Below are 17,615 nucleotides of genomic sequence, written 5' to 3'. Positions count from 1 at the left end.
AGCCAGCTGCCATTTTGTGAAGACATTCAAGCAACATTATGGAGAGGCCCATATGGAGAGGAACCAACTTGCCAGCTGCGTGAGTGAGCCTTTTTGGAAATGTATTCTCCATCCCCAATCAGACTTTTAGATGACTGCAAAACCCAGTTGACATCTGACTATAATAACCTCATGAGAGACCCCTGAGCTACTCCCAAATTTCTGACCCATAGGGAAGACTATTATTGTTTGAGGCAAAGTTTCAGGGTGATTTTCCATAAGCAAGAAATAACTAATAACAGGTACTAGTACTATCCCCCATTTTTCAGTTGTGGGAATGGGAAGTATGAGAGATTAAGTAATTTACTCAAGGGATTTACTTAAGTAACTTACTCACAGGACTTGTTCAAGGTCACAGCCAGAGTTAAGGTAGCTGAGCGGGATGCAGCAAAGAACTCTTTCCCTCACACCCCAGAATACAAAATACTGCCCTGGAAGTCTGCTATAGAATCCCGATTTCTAGTTCTAGGCTCATTTATTCAGTGCGGTGATGTGATAACACAGAACATTTTGGACTCTGTCCATTTATACCTCTCATGAACTTTAGGTCCTTAGAGAGTAATATTATTTACCTGGTTGTGGATGAAATAATTTAATATATTAAACGTTCAGGCAGAGTCTAGGCACTGGATATTTTAAGTTTCCTTCCCTTCCAATTCCTCCTTTAGCATCAGGCCTTACTTCGGTGGTGAGGAAAAAAAGAAGGTTAGCCCAGCCAACAATCTGTCATTCCCACCCTAGAGGGAATTAGCTCATCCAGATGCAGCCCTAACTGGCAGGAGACTGAAGAGGCAGCCTTTTTGCTTGGAGAGCAAAGGACAGGAAGACATAATTTTTGAGTATGGTTTACTTTGGGAGCAGGCAGGTTTGGATGGGTGCCCCAGGAGGCTTTTGGAATAGCTAGAGGGCATCAGAAGAACCTAGAGAAGCCCCTGTAAGTAGGAGGGAGCTTTTTATCACAAACTGACTTAAGGCCCGCCCTACGTAAGTCTCATTAACAAAGACGGGTGTTGTGCAGTGTCACCTGGAATCTCTGCTGCTTCAGCTTCAGCCAGGAGAGACCAGGAAAAGAGCAGTGATTCAGTCTTCAAAGTTAGTCTTTGTTTTGTGTTCTTTGGGTTTCTTTTTAAAGTCCTTGGCCCCCGGTATAAACATCTTCAGAGATGCACAAAAACCAAAATTAAGTACCTTGGTTTAGGTCACAGAATTTGGTCTAGAACCCCCGCAAAAAACCCGTGGTGTAATCACTATGTTTAATCAATTCGCTTTGGGTTGAAAGGCACACATTGCTTCTTCCATGAAGCTTCTCCTCCATAATGCTGCGAAAGTTTACTTATTTCGAGAAATTTTAGCGGCAATATGTAGCCTGGCATACTCCATCAATGAACACTTGTTTCGGCAAGTCTTTTGAACACCTGTTTTTACCAGGTACTCTATTGCCTGCTAGGGATTTGGCAATGAACAAAATGTAGCCCCTCGTGCTTTCATGAAGGTTACACTTAGAGTGGGCGGCATGGTAAATGATAAATTATGTAACCAGCTAAAAGCTGATAGAGAAAAGTAAAACAAGGGAAAGAGGCAAAAACAGGGTTTGTGGAGTAGATAGTACAATTTATATAGAGATTGGTTAAGGAAGTACTTACTGAAAAGCTGACATTTGGGTAAGACTCGAAGGAGGTGAGGCAGTAAGCCATGTGTCTACCAGGGGAAGAGCATACCACTAATTTATCTACTACTTGGGACTTGCTCTTGGGTTCCTTCATGTTGGTAATGTTATTTTTTCTTCTGTCCCCTAGTAAATTCTCAGGAGCATGTATTTCATCTTCTGCTTCCTTGGGTCTGATATAAGTGCCTTCTACAGAATGTTATTTGTACCGCAGGCTTTTTTTTTTTTTTGTACCACAGGCTTTTAATAAATGCTTGTTGAATATTTTGTTTAAAGTCATTTTCTCACTATTGCCCTTTTTAGGCAAGAAATGAAGGGAAAACTACAGTAGTTCAGTACTCTGTCCAATAGTCTAAATTACTTAGAATGTCCAAACCAACATTTAACTGTGCTATCCAACATTCTGGGTTGGTATCCTTTGCCTTCCATAAACATTACATCTAAAAAGATTTGCAAAAGTCTTGGCTTCTCCTAAATTCAAAACAGGAAGCCCCTATAATCTCTAAGCTGTCTTTATTCACCTCCAAACCCCAAACTGGAATCAACCATTACTATTTTGTAATTACAATCTCTTTGTAAAATGAGCTCTGACATTTTAAAAAAAGTGATTTCCTGCTTAAGCTAGAGACATCCTGTTATTCTTAATAATATTCTATGCCACCTAAATATTAACGTACCTTGAATTCATAAGGACAGAACCATACATGGCTGGTAACTCATGTGTTTCTCTTTGATTTTTGCAAAAAGAGACGCTTCACGGAAACACTTTCCAATTTCTTTTTGAACAAGATTCTCAGTTTTCATGTCGGTGAGACACTGACCCTCTTTGATTCAGTGCTTTCCACAGAAGTACATAACCCATGCTTGATTTTGTTTTGAAAAGACAAATTGAAAATGCAAAGGAATTATAACAATGTTGAAGATCCTAATGACGCCAACAATAATAGTGTTGGGGAAAATTTAACAGAAGATCAAAGTCAGAAGTCAGAGTCAGCAGCTGAGGAATGAGCTAACATTACACATAAGAGATGGAGACAAGGTGATGTCTTAATAAAGGTGAAGGGGTTGGGGAGTCAAGGGGGATCATTCTCTAAAGTATAACTGGTAAAAACCCAGAAGACGAACTCATTGTAAGAGACAGATCAAATGGTAGGTAATAAGAAAGTCAAATGTGTCAAGAAGATCTTGCTGCTTTGACACCTGTGGTCATGTACACGCCTCTAAGGAAGACTATTAGGATAACGGGGATGTAATCACTCAGGGTTTTTTCCAAGAATATCAATTTCTAGCACCACATATTCTCTCCCAGTCAGCCCTCAAATGTATTCAGTAATGCTTTAGTCACCATCTGGGGAAATAAACATCCAATCAAACACAACTATCCTGAATCTTAATCATTTCAGGATGTTAGATACAGAAAAAAAGGACTGTTCTTAATTCTTTCTACAGTGCATACGATACTGCTTGCACATCTGGAGAGGGAAGGACAGCTGCTCACTCTGTATGTGAAACCTTGGGCAAATTACTTACCATTCTGAACTTCACTTCCTTTAACTATAATACAGGAGTAAGACTACAAAACTTAGTGGATGGTGCTTAGGAACATGAAAACAATAGCCAACTTATACCAAGTTCCAGCACATCTTTAAACCCTTTATGTGTATGAATGTATTTAATCCTAATAACAATCTATGACATAAGTATCATGATTTACAGATGAGGGAACCAAGCCCAGAGAGATCCGGGCCATTTCAGATTCAACCATGTACTCAACTGCCACTCTGAAATATTTCTCTAATGATGGATGTAAAACACACAGTCAAACAAAATATTATTTTTGTTATAGGGAGAAGATACAATATTTCTCACTTAAGCAGATTCAGTTACAAAGTGATTGCTTCCCTGAGACTCTCAAACGTATTCAGGTGAGAAGAAAATCAGAACGGATAAAAACAGACACTTTAAAAATCATGGGATTAGGCTTCCATGATGGCTCAGTGGTAAAGAATTTGCCTGCCGATGCAGGGGACACAGGTTCAGTCCCTGGTGCAGGAAGATTCCGCATGCTGTGCAGCAGCTAAGCCCATGCGCCATAACTACTGAGCCTGTGCTCTAGAGCCCGGGAGCTGCAACTACTGAACCCACGTGCCACAGCTACTGAAGGCCACATACCCAAGAGCCCATGCTCCGCAACAAGAGAAGGCACTGCAATGAGAAGCCCATGCGCTGCAACTAGGGAGTCGTCCCCACTCTCGGCAACTAGAGAAAGTCCACACGGCAATGAAGACCCAGCACAGCCAGAGTGAATAAATAAGATTATTTTAAAAAATGGGATTCAGACACATTTCCTTTTGGACCCCGTGTCTTAGGTTGATAGGTGGGCTGAACTGACTGGTGATCTCAGTCAAAAAAAGGGGCTCCCTTAAATGAAAATAGCAGTTCAAGCTAATTGCTTGACTAAATCAATTGTTTTATTTTAAAATCATCAATCTGTCAGTTCAGCAAGGCTCCAGCTTTATTCCTAGGGTTTTGTGATTCTTTGGAGGTATGAAATGGAGTTAAATATTGATCTTGTTCCTTCAATCAATAAATTTGTAAACAGATTCACATCACTGAAACGACAGATTCTGCCACCATTTTTATGCTCAGAATCTATCACTTGATGTTTATAAAGTCCACTTACACATTTCCTTGTGGACATTGTCAGCAAGCCCAGGGGAGGAATATATTCTTGCCATGATCTCAGGGGTGAGGTGATAAAAATAACAGTCAAGTGGAGCACTTTCCTCAAGGTGTCAAAATATATCGGTGAAGATATTTGATCAGACTTCATTACAAGGTGGCAGAATGCAAAAGCTATGCTTGTCATTTTTATTTTATTATGAATGTATTTTGTGGCCCATTTTGATAGTAAGACAAAAGTGGGAAGCTAATGACTATTTGAAGAAAACAATAGAACAGTAATGAAGTTATTTGCAAGGAGGTAAAAATAAAACATTGGTTGTATCAGAAATAAAAATCATCAAGAGAAACAAAAGAACCTTTACAATAGACCAATTATGTGTGAGCAGTAGGTCTGGTGGTTGGAAGAATTTATCTGAGTGAATCTTTCAGATTTAAACACTGACTGCCACTTACTTGCTGTATACCACATACGTGTTAAATGTTATTACTGTTGTTTTATTATTGGTACGTTTGTATGAGTTACAATAAAAACCTAAGTTTGCCTAAATTATGGTACCTAGTAATGTAAGAATGAGGCAAAAAGCCAGTCAACCTGGCTTTAATTCCACTTTTTGGCCACTATGAAGAGTGCTGCGAGGAACATGCACCACAGTGGCTTTTGAAAACCCATTTTACAGGCAGTGGTATAGCCCAGTCATCAGGCACGTTGTCTTTTCACCCATACTACCCTAGTTCTAATCCTGGCTCAGTCATTTACGCTTGTTATCTCATGTTATCCTATTGTTCTTATCCTACTCTTATTATTTTATAACAATGACTGTACAGTATTGGCAGTATTATTAATCCACATTTTAGAGGAGTGGATGAGAGGGGTAAGGTCCCTCTGAACAAGGACACACAGCTACTAAGTGGCAGAGGTGGGATTTGAATCCAGAAGGAAGAAGACAGAGAAATGGAGGCCAGCTCTAGATCACCCATTTCTTAATTGTGCCAGCCCTAGAGGTGCGAGCACAGGTGACCCACTCTAGAGGGGTTCCTCACATTTCCCTCAGCTACCTTTAAAAAAAAAATATTTTGTTGACCACCCCACACAGCATGCAGGATCTTAGTTCCTTGACCAGGAATTGAACCTGAACCCCCTGTATGGAAGCGCAAAGTCTTAACTGCTGGATCGCCATGGAAGTCCCAACCTTTGTTTTTTTTTAACTACATCCCAACTCAACTGAAGAGAGGTTTGGTCTACCACAAATACCCATAGAACTTCCTGCTCTATTCAAGAAAACATACCCCCACCAAAAAAAAAAAAGAGAGAGAGAGAGAGAAGAAAAGCACGGAGTTTATTAAATTTCTTTTAGGCCCCCTGCCTGATTCTCCACCCCGCTGCCTAACTTGTTTCAATTTCTCCCAAGGAAGCCCATGAGTATGTGCTGATTTGCTTGGCTACAGTCATGGGTACTTTTTAGAAAAACAAAGCCAAGAAGAGCTCTAAAGCCTCCCATGACTCGCACCATCAGCCAATAGTTGTTTTATTAAGTGCTGATTCCGCCTGTGGAGCTGAGTTAACGGAGGTGGGGAAAAAAGTCAGAGCCAAAACAAGGCACCATTGAGATGCAGTATTGAAAATATAAAGGTAACAGAGAGTTTCTGTACCCAGCCCCACAGGGCCAAATTCTATATGAATGAAGGGGAGAGGTTGTTCAACATCCACCCAGTTAAACTATTCACAGAGACCCAGCAAGAGGGAAAAGACCTATTACTCACAGCCTCCACCCCTGGGCAGCTTGAGATTCTCCCCAAGGGGAGAGTTCCTTGCATTTTGTCCGATTTCACTGAAGAATTTGAGTTTTACCTAAAATCTGGTTGATTAATCACATGTTCTGTTCTTGGGTATTGTTTTTCTTCCCCTGGCTTTTCAAAAGAGGGGGATTGTAGAGACTTGCAGATACAAATCAGAAAACATAGACTTGAATGAAAGAGGCTTGCGAAATGTGAAATGTGGAACAAAATAGGAGTTGGAAAGAAAACTGAAAGCGATATAAATCATGGCTGTCAGAACAAAGCATCACTATTAATGACAAATCTTGCGGCCATGAAACCCAGATAGGCACCTCACTGGAATTCTTCCCCTGGTCAGTATGCCTATGTGTGGGTGTGAGCTCAAATGTGCATATGTGTGTTTGGGTATATGTTTTAGAAGGAATAACCCAAACAGAGACAGCCTGCAGAGCAGCAACTGGGGAAAATGGCAAAATGAGGAGGGATGGATAAAGTAGCCAAAGTGAGAGCCTGCTGCTGAAATTACAACCAGATTGCCTCCGAAAAGCAAAAAACAAATATGCTCAAACAAATAAACCCCTGTGGTTAAGCCCTTGTGGCAGACTCACTTTCACAAGGGTACCTGCGAGACAATGTCCAGATTCCTCCTCCCAGACGAGAGGCCTGTGGTCAGAGGAGGAAGGAGGGGCGGTGTTTGCTGCAGGATTGGAAAAGCCTCGAGGGGTCCCAGTGGCCTGCTCGGCAGGATAGGGCAGACACAGGGGTGAGACCTGCACAGAAGGCCTGGAGACAAGTAGCTGTTCAGGAAATGCAGACAGCAGAGACGCTGAGGAGCACTGGGAATGAGAACGTAAAAGCAGCTGGAGAAAGGGTAGGCTGGCCTGGAGACGTGGAGCACATGTGCTGACATCTGACATCTCTCAGCAGCACCCAGACGCTCCGTGACTAAAGTGAAGGCTGCTGTGCATTTCTGGATTTCCACATCACAAGCGGCAGATTCTGGGAGAGTGTTCTTGGAATGAGGTGGACATATGGTTGTGCACCCTGGGCCTGCTGCCTCAGATGTTCTGAAATAGCAGCAACTCCGAGTGAAAAAGAATAAATGAATCCAAGCCGGTGCAAAACTCCACTCCACTTGGCTGGTGGGAGGGATGGTATTCATTCACTTAGATCCCAATATAGAGTCTCATCTTGGGCTCTTTCCATGAACTAGATGAATATTAATATTGCTTACCGTGCCAAGCTCATTATTTGGATTTTCTTATTGACTTTTTGCAGCTACCCAAAGAGGTAGCCATTATTAACATCCATTTCCATTTTACATAGTTGTTGGATAACTAGGCAAGTCACCGTTGCCAGGACGAGGCAGAGCTGAGGTTTAAACAGCAGGTCCTGCTCACTCAGGGGCAGCTAAAGGCCATGCCTGAAGGACTGAGGTCCTGAACTCAGTTAAGAAATTACCCAGGTCTTTACAATGGTAAAGGTTACAGGAAGGATTCAAATTTAAATTACATGGCTGCCAGTCATGCACCATCCAACCCTCAGATGCACAGATTTTTTTTTATTCTTCTAACATTGCTACATAAACATTCTTTACTCTGCTTTTTTTGAGACAGAGACATGGAGCTATGCAAAAGAACCACTTCCAGGTCCCTTCCTTATGACCAGTGAGGGTTCCTCCATTTTCTCCCAGCCCCTGTGTTTCTGCAGTTCTGAAAAAAGAAGTTACATTTGGAATGATGCATTGAGGCCCTGCTGGATTCTGGCGTGCCTTCCTCATTGATAAGGACTCATCATTGAATAAATTTAAATTCTCTTTGGCCTAGTTTTCTCTTTAAACCAGTTTTATTGCTTGAATTCTAATTCCAAAAAAATTGGATGGCTATGTATGGTATCCATGGCAACCTTCACTTAAACAGAATATGAAATTAACCAGGCCACTCTGTGCCTCTGACATTCCAGATAAATGGAATTAACCACAGACAGAAGCATGCTGGGTGTCTTTTCAAGACAGTTTCAGGAATTCTCTGCCCATAGGGTCCTAGAAGGGTCAGATTGGGTTCTGTAGACAGAGCCAATCAGAGCCTCAGTTTCCCCATTTCAGAATTCTAGCATTTGGGTGTTCAGCTCCTTTAATTGTTCCCCCGACCCCTATTTTCATTGGATTGATTCAAATTTTTAATTTTTCCCCCTCCATTAGTGGCATGGCATTTGAATATATCCTACTTCTATTTCACTACTGTTTGTCCTTGATTGAAAAAAAAAAAAAATGAATAGGCTTATTTTTTACAGCTGTTTTAGGTTCACAGAAAAGTTAATCAGAAACTACGGAGTTCCCATATACCTTCTCCCCAATCCCCAATTCCTTCTGTTATTAACATTTTGCATTAGTGTTGTACATTTGTTATAGTTGATAAACCTACATCAATACATTATTAGGTAAAGTCCATAGTTTGCGTTTGGCTTCCCTCTTACTGCTGTGTGTTCTATAGGTTTTGACAGAGGCATAATGACATGCACCCCCCATGGCAGTCTCACACAGAACAGTTTCATAAAAGTCCCCTATGCACCCCTCCAGGCCCCTGGCAAACACTGATCTTTTACTGTCGTGGTAGTTTCGGCTTTCCCATGCCATGTAACAGGAATCAGGCAGTTTATAGCTTTTTCAGACTGGCCTCTTTCACTTACCCATATGCAATTAAGTTTCTCCATGTCTTCTCATTGCCTTTAATTTTTTTTAGCAAACATGTAAACCGATATTTTTCTACCAAAATAATCAGTATCTACCCTGCTTTCCTACCACAAAGCAGTGCAAAGTCATACTTCTGTTTTCCTTTATATCAGCCACTTCCAACCCAGGTTTTGTTGAAATTGGTTCCAGCTAGGTATTAAATTTTTTAAATATTATACCTCTTATATCAGACATCTCATTTCTTCATATATGAAGCCTCACTACTCCATTGTCATCAGTTGTTTAGACTTAACTCTCTGTGTACCTTTTTTTTTTTTTTACTTCTTGCTTTATTGGACTCTTTTTCCTGGCTGTAGTTTCTAGGGCTGTCTTCGGGGCTGGGTTAGCAGAGGTAAATGAGACAGGACAGGAACTCCTTTGACAGTTGGAGTTCCATTGGAGATGTAGCCAGATTTCTAACTCCGGCCCTTCTGGCCAGCCTCTGGAAAATTGGACTGCCCTGCTTGACATAAATTTAGCAAGCATGTATTAAGCAACTGCTACATGCTAGCTCTGTGTTTCAAGAGAAGTGTATGTCACTTGGTTTCTGTCATCAAGAATTTTCTATCCTCTGGGACTCCCCTGGTGGTCCAGCGGCTAGGACTCTACCCTCCCAAGGCAGGCGGCCAGGTTTTAATTCCTGTTTGGGGAACTAGATCCCACATGCTGCAACTAAGAGCTTGCATACCTCATCTAAAGAGGCAACCAGGACCCAGGGCAGCTAAATAAATAAATAAATATTTTAAAAAGAGAAAGAATATTCTGTCTTCACTGCTGTTGATGAAAGTTTGAGGGTAAGGGACAAGATGGTGGTAATGGGTGTCCAGGACATACTTTCTGAGTTGGAAAATGATGGAGAGCAAGTCAAGATAATTAACCAATATTAATACAAATAGTATTAATCATTGACATATATTAATAATGGCAGAGATTCTTCTCAACTCATTAAATTCTTATGACAACTCTATGAGATGGGTAATATTATTCCCATTTAGGAAACTAAAGCACAGAGAAATCAAGTACCTGCCCAAAGGTCAGAGAACTAGTTAAGTGGTACAGCATGGATTTCTACGGGGGCAATCGCCCCTGAGTCCTGGGCTAACAAGGGGGTTAAAAGATAGTTTCCCTGGTCTGGGTTTCTCCTGCCCTGTCTGCCCCTTTTAATAGATTTCTAAGAAAAAATCCTGCTTCTCTCTTTCTACTTTTCTCCTATGGAGCAAAGCTGGGACCGTAAGGTCCTTTACCACCTGGTTCAAGGTCCTTTACCACCCTCCAGCTCTGGCCCCTCTCAAGCCCTCGCTCTAGTCTCCCTGAATCTTCTTCCTTCTCTCCCTCTGTCTTGCCATCTTAGGACTTTCTGTTTCTGTTCCTTCTCTTTCTGGAATGCCTTTCCTCTCCTCAATAACCTGGAAAGCTCCTGCTACTTATATTTCCAGGTCACTATCAGACATAACCTCCTTTGTGAAGATTTCCCCCAGAGTCCTAGGCAAAGTTGGTAATTTAATTCTCTAAGCATTCATACACCTATTCATATCCTTATTACAATCCTTGATAAAGTGGGATGCATGCTGCTCTCTGTTTACTTGCCTGTAACCTCCTCAGTGTCAGAGAATGTCTTATTCATCTCTGTGTCCTCAGTCTTTCATGGAGCCTTTCACATGGTTGTCCCTTAATGTATAGCAACTGCTGTGGGGCCCCATCTCATGGGGTGCCCTTCAAAGTAGCACATTCACCATCAACAATTAATGCAAGTATTATAATGCTTACTCAGTTGCTTGAGGAAACATCCAAGGAGTTTATGTACTGCAAAGCCTATAGAAAACTGCCTCCTTGTCTCTGCCGCTTTCAGTTGCCTCCATAGAGGCATCCATTCATTCACTTGTTAGTTCATCTATTCAGTCAGTAAACAGTTATTGAGAACCTATTAGGTGCCAAGTACTCTTTTATTGAAAATGCTCTCTCCCTTCTACTCTCACTTTTCAAATCTCAAAATTCTCTCCAGGCATCTAACCCAAGAGCTTTGCTATCCCTTTCCTCTCATACCCTCTCTTGACTTTATTCTGAGGATCAGCTTAACCTTTCTGGCCTCTTTGTTTTCTCTGTTAGTCCATTAACAAGATTTCCCTTGATAAATCATAGTCTAGAAACTGACCCAGACAGCTAGAATCCTTGCTCCTTAGACTCTATCTAAGAGGAAGGGGACCGAATACGAAAATTAATGGTGGAAATCTACATTGGTGTAGCCACTCTGAAATACAGTGGGGAGGTTCCGCGGAAAGCTAAAAATAGAACCACCATATGATCCAGCATTTCCACTCCTATGTATATATCTGAAGAAAATGAAAAGACTAATTCAAAAAGACGGACCCCAGTGTTCACAGCAGCACTATTCATAATAGCCAAGACATGGAAGCAACCTGAGCATCCACCAACAGATGAATGGATAAACAAGGTATAGTATATTTACGTACAATTGAATATTAGTCAACCATAAAAAGAATGAAGTTCTGCCATTTGCAACAATGTGGATGGATCTAGAGGGTTTTATGCCTAATAAGTCAGAGAAAACAAATACTCTATATTATCACTTATATATAGATTATAAAAAACAAATGAATATGTAACAAAACAGAGACAGACTCATAGATATGGAGAACAAACTAGTGCTTATTAATAGGAAGAGAGAAGGGCAGAGGGGCAAGATAGGAGTAGGGGATTAAGGGATACAAACTGCTGCCGCTGCTGCTGCTGCTAAGTCACTTCAGTTGTGTCCGACTCTGTGCGACCCCATAGATGGCAGCCCACCAGGCTTCCCGGTCCCTGGGATTCTCCAGGCAAGAACACTGGAGTGGGTTGCCATTTGCTTCTCCAATGCAGGAAAGTGAAAAATGAAAGTGAAGTCGCTCAGTCGTGTCCGACTCCCAGTGACCTCGTGCACTGCAGCCTACCAGGCTCCTCCATCCATAGGATTTTCCAGGCAAGAGTACTGGAGCAGGGTGCCAATGCCTTCTCCGTACAAACTACTATGTCTAAAATAAATAAACACCACACTATAAAGTACGGGGTAGGGAAATACAGAAATTATTTTGTAATAACTTTAAATGGAATATAATCTATAAGAAAATTGAATCACTGTGTTGTACACCTGAAACATAATATTGTAAGTCAACCATACTTCAATTTAGAAAAACCAGTAAATAAATAGTATTAACATCAACCTTGAAAAAAAGGAAATGAATACATCAGTAATATTGGTCCTTGTTATAGGTTAATGTGTAAATATACAAATAAAAACTAAGAATCCAGGCAAACATATTCCAAGTTCCAAATAAATGATAACAATCAGTAGATGCTATAGGATTAAGGACCAGAATAAGTGTTTGGGCCCCAGCTGAATTTCCTCAGAGTGATTTAACTGCAGCAGTACAGTGAAGCCAGCCTTGGAGCTTGGCCTGGGGGAGTTCAGCTCCCGGCTCTGCCCCTCAGCCTTTGTGGGGGGCGGGGCGTCTGGGACAAGCACCCTAACTCCTCTCCATCCTCTAGCTTGTCTCTAAGATGGGGTTTGTTTACAGTAGCAGTCCTCTTCTCTGAGGAGGTTCTTTGGAACTCAGAGAATGGTTGTTCAATCTGAATCTTTCATCTCTTAATTCTTTATGTGTAGTACCCAGTGAGAGGCAGAAAATACTGGGGCCAGAGTCTAAGGTCTGTGTCACAACAGAATTTTCTAAACCCACCAGCATATAAGCTGTCAGGGCAGAAATTTGTCCCTTTTATTCATTGATCTATCCTAAGTGCACACAACAGTGGCTGGCCCACCATAAGAGCTCACTAAATGTTGGCTAAATTTTTTTAAAGTTCCTATACCAATATGAGAGTGCATTTCATTGTCTTTGAAACCTGGATCTCAAACATTGTTACTGAGAGTGACTACTGGTACAGCCTTTTGAGCAGCAGTGAGGTGGAATCTTTCCCAGCTTCAAATGCACACCTTTGCAGGTGAGATATAAACACCTCTAGCCATTCAGTTAGGTATGATTGCAACTCATCTGTGTATTATCTCAGCCTGCACGTATCACTTATGGAGCCCATAAGAAGTGTAAAGTGGTGACTGAGAGCACAAAGTCTAGGGCCGAGTGTCTGGATTTAAACCCTGGCTCTGCCAGATACCAACCATATGCCCTTTATCAAGTTACCTGGCCCTTTGCGTCCTTGTCTGCAGAATGTGGGTGATAATAACACTCACCTACTGTATAGGGGGGTTCAGAGCATTAAAGGAATTCACATGTCAAAGAGTGTGGAGTAGCATTTGCTGTGCGAAAGTACATGCTCACTTTTTTATTCCTGGGGATTGGGGAGGCTCCCCACACCCCTTGGGAAGCCCCAATGGTTCAAGAAGTAAAGAACCCACCTGCCAGTGCAGGAGATGCAGGTTTGATCCCTGGGTCAGGAAGATTCCCTGGAGGAGGGCATGGCAACCCTCTCCAATATTCTTGCCTGGAAAATCCCATGGACAGAGGATCCTGACAGGCTACAGTCCATAGGGTTGCAAAGAGTCAGACACGACTGAGCATGCCTGACGCACAGCCCCTTTATAGCCTATCTCAGGAAGTTAAAAACAAGGCTAGGAGCCGCCAGTCAGCTGTGGAGGCAGCTCTTGAACTACGGTCCGCCTACCCCAGGACCAGCGGGCTTGCCCATCTTTTTCCCTAGCGACCACGGGCAGTACCGCCATAGACTCCTTGGCTTACACCGTGTCTGTGTCCTGATCTGTATTTTCCAAGTCCTCTGCTCTGACTCCGGTCACAACCTCTCCTGTAGTCAAGAAAACACATCATCTTCTCCGGGTAATCTTACAGGCTAAAGGGGCAGACCCTCATCTGGTGACATAGCAAGGTATCTGGAGGGTCCTCTTAAAAATCCAGTGCTCTGTCAGCCTGAACCTCAAATCTAAATTTCTTCATTAGATGATTTCTTTGTATTTGTCTTTGACTCAGTTTTTTTTTTTTTTTTTTTAATTTTACGGCATTAATGGTATCATATCCATTTTGAAAAAAATCCTTGGAGGACTTCCTTGGTGATCCAGTGGCCAAGACTTTGCTTCTAGTGCAAGGGGCCTAGGTTCGATCCCTGATCAGGGGACTAGATCCCACATGTTGCAACTGAAAGACTCCGCATGCTGCAATGAACATCGCGGAGGAATGAAGAGCCGGTACAGCCAAATAAATAAAATGAATATTTAAAAATAAGTAAAAAATACTTAGTTTTTATTAAATAAAAATAAATTTTTGGAATCTGGGGCTTGGGGATTGGCCCTGAAAAGGACGGAGGCCCGGCCTTGACCTCAGCGTGGGGCCAAAGCTCTCTGGTGGCTGCCTCTGGAGAAGGGCTGGAGGGGAGAGGCAGGGTAATCCATTTCTCCTTGGTGCTTAAGGCCTGTTTCTCATTAGAGCTCTGACTCCGCGCGGCTTCCTGTGGCTCCGTGCCCACCCCCCACCCCCACCTTAGGCATACTCTTCCAGGCTCTTCACATCCTGACAGGGCTTATTTTTAAGGGTTGGTTTATCAACAAGCAGTATTGATTGCCTGCTGTGTGTGAAGATGAGACTGGAGACCCCAGTGGGGAGGGGAAGGGGCCGTGGCAGAAACCGAAGGAAAGGACCAGCCCTCGAGGATTTGCAGTCTGGCATAGACAGCAGCAGTGTGGTCAGAGGGCCATCTATGAACCAGCAGATCGTCAGGCCTCAGAGTGGTGGCCCTGTTTGACCCCACGAGCCCACCCTGGCAGCAGAACGTATTCCTTAGTGCTTTCAGGATGAAGCATCCGTGGGCAGGAACAAAACCCAGCATTTCTGCCCTCTGATCTGTCCGGGTGCTTCAAGGGGAATTTCCTCAGGCAGCCATGGTTCTGGGATGGACTTTCACTTCTGTCATTAAAACCATCTGCTCGGTGGCCTCGGTTACGTCACTGAGAAACCGTCTGCACTTGCTTCCCTCCCAGCAGCAGCGAGCCCATGGATGCATGTGGCTACAGGCCACAGTTGAGTAGATGCTGTGGGCAGGATTGCCATCTCACCGGGTCTCCTAACCCAGCTTCTCACCGGAAACAAGGCAAAACTGAGTCCCAGAGATCTGGGGCTCTGGACTTGCTCAAGATCACACAACTAGACATGGGTCTTGAGGATTCTCGTTCCCTGCTCAGGCTTTGTGGTAAATCAACACTGCTTCCACTGAGATGATCTTCGTAGTTGTTGTTTAGTCTCCAGTCGTGTCCAACTCTTTGTGACCCCACTGACTGCAGCCTGCCAGGCCCCTCTGTCCATGGGATTCTCCAGGCAAGAATACTGGAGTGGGTTGCCATTTCCTTCTCCAGGGAATCTTCCTGACCCAGGAATCGAACCTGGGTCTCCATCTTTCTGTGCTTTAATAAGGTGGAAATGCCCTGTTCTATTTTATTCTTCCCCCTTTCCAAGAGCACTGACCTACACCTCCATGAGGATTTCCTGGGCACACCTACCTGCCTGGAACTTGTGAGACCTGCAGGAGCTACAAAGAGCCAAAGACTGGGACTTTGTTCCTATGGAGAACTGTAGAGATGGACCTGACCAACCCATGAGATGAGGACCATCCAAACACAAGTCTTACCTTGAGAACAGCCCCAGCTACAAAGTAAGGCTGGATCTTAGCAGGGAATTTAGAAGTTTTGTGTCAGAGTGGAAGGAATTGGGTGGAAATACCAGTTACTGGCTTGCATTTTTGTTGGTGTTTTCCAACTGGGCAAGTTTTCCACCCATTTCTGATTTTACATTGAATGAAACAATATTGCCAAGAGACAAAGGATGTTCTCCTTTCAAGTCACGAGTCCAATCCATGGTTCTGAGTGGAGGGAGGGGGCACAGCCCTGAGTCCTGGGACAGCTGCTGCTTACAATCTTTTGAGTTACAGGGTAACCAGATTCCTCAAGATAATAATTGGGCTTTTGGGGTCTGCTTGGGTACTCTAGGCACAGGGATGCTGGCTAAAATATCTCAGGCCATAAAAACACCAGAATGAAAATACTCCCAACAACCACACATCCACATATTCCATGCAGAGGCTATTAAAACCTTCAAATTACACCAGTATTGCTCTTCAAGGCCACAGGAGTACACAGCTGAATGGAAAAGGAAGCGATATTTTCAGGATGAGTTCAGCACCAATCATTATAAACTTTCATTTGTCCTCTTTAAAATGTCTTCCTCAATCCTTTAAAATTAATCTGTAAGGGTTGACTCCCTTTTTAAATGGTTCTACCAGACCACAATAAGGCGTGATTTTTACATATTGCCTTCCTCAATATGACCAACCAAGGCTCTGATGGGGAGAGACAAGGTCCAGTAAACTTTGATGGTTCTGACCTACTTTTTCTTCTCTCAAACACTTTTGCCAGTCCTCCAGCCCAGACCACCGCCATGTCTTACTCGACTCTCTGTGAGCGTCGTTATTGACATGCCTACCTCCAGTCTTCCTTTCTCACATCCGTTTTCCATGAGACATGAGACTTAATTTTTCTCAAATGCACACCTCTCTATGAGCCTCCCCTGCTTAAAATCTCAGTCATTCCCCATTTTTGCCTCCAAATCCAAACATTTCCCCAGAGCTTAGCAGACCCTTAATAATCAGGCCCTGCTTAACTTCTCTGACCCCATCTCACAGCATTTCTAGCTTGGGTCATGTCCTCAAGAAGCTCCGTGCTCTCCCTACAAAGTCTCCCAACCTGCCAGTTCCCTTGCCTGGAGGCTTTCTCTCTCTCCATCATTCTGCTAGTTCACGTTCACATTCGGGTCTCAATAATATTCTGGTCTCAGTAATATCCCAATGAGTCTCTCACTCATTGTTGATTGTTGGTTGAACGATGTCCCCCCACTAACCCCCCCACCCCACCTCAGATATGTCCTCTAACGCCTCTGAATGTAACCTCATTAGGAAAAAGGGTCTTTGCAGATATAATTAAGGATCTGGAGGTGAGATCGTCTTGGAGTATCTGGGTAGGACTTAAATCCAGCGATAAGTGACCATATAGGAGAAAGGCAGAGGGAGATGGGAGACCAGAGAAGGGAAGGCCGTGTGAAGATGGAGGCAGAGGAAATTCCCTGGTGGTCCCATGGTTAGAACCTCGAGCTTCCACTGCAGGGGTTACAGATTTGATCCCTGGTCAGGAAACTAAGAGCCCGTGAGACAGAGTGACACAACCACAAGGCAAGAAGAACCTGGGGCCACGGGAAGCTGGAAGCAGCAAGGAAGGGTTCTCCCCTAGGTCTCAGGAGGGAATGCTGCTTTGCTGGTTTCAGATTCCTGGCCTCCAGAACGCAGAAAATTAATTTCTTGTGTTTGAAGGCACCCAGTTGCTAGTAATTTGTTGTGATAGCCGAGGAAACACATACACTGCTGTACCACTCTCACTCAACACTCTGCCCAGCACCAAGGAGGGGGGCCCCAAACAATTTCTTGAGTGAGCAATGTCCAGGAGACTGGCAGGGAGAGAAAAGGGTGTGGGAAGAGTAGGGGTGGGGAGACACCTGAGACATGCTAAAAGATAGCAATTTCCAGCTACACCTTCAATACAGGAGGTAGCTCTGCTCTCAGATGAGGGGGCTTCCATGTGTGATTTGCAGCACTGTTTATACAACACTCCAGTGTGCATCCTATTATCTGAGGAGGTGTCACAAAATCTCAGAAATG

At 43.2% G+C, this 17,615-nt stretch overlaps 1 protein-coding gene across 2 annotated transcripts in view; it reads right to left on the bottom strand.

Moving 5' to 3' along the window:
• Window positions 1-17,615, bottom strand: part of RBPJ (recombination signal binding protein for immunoglobulin kappa J region) — a 237,907-nt gene that overhangs the window by 171,946 nt on the left and 48,346 nt on the right. The window lies entirely within an intron of this gene.

Source organism: Oryx dammah, unplaced genomic scaffold (assembly GCF_014754425.2).
Source record: "Oryx dammah isolate SB20612 unplaced genomic scaffold, SCBI_Odam_1.1 HiC_scaffold_3, whole genome shotgun sequence".
In the NCBI taxonomy this organism is placed as follows: Eukaryota; Metazoa; Chordata; class Mammalia; order Artiodactyla; family Bovidae; genus Oryx; species Oryx dammah.
Note: the sequence above shows the minus strand (reverse complement) of the source record. Positions and strands in the feature narration are given on the sequence as shown.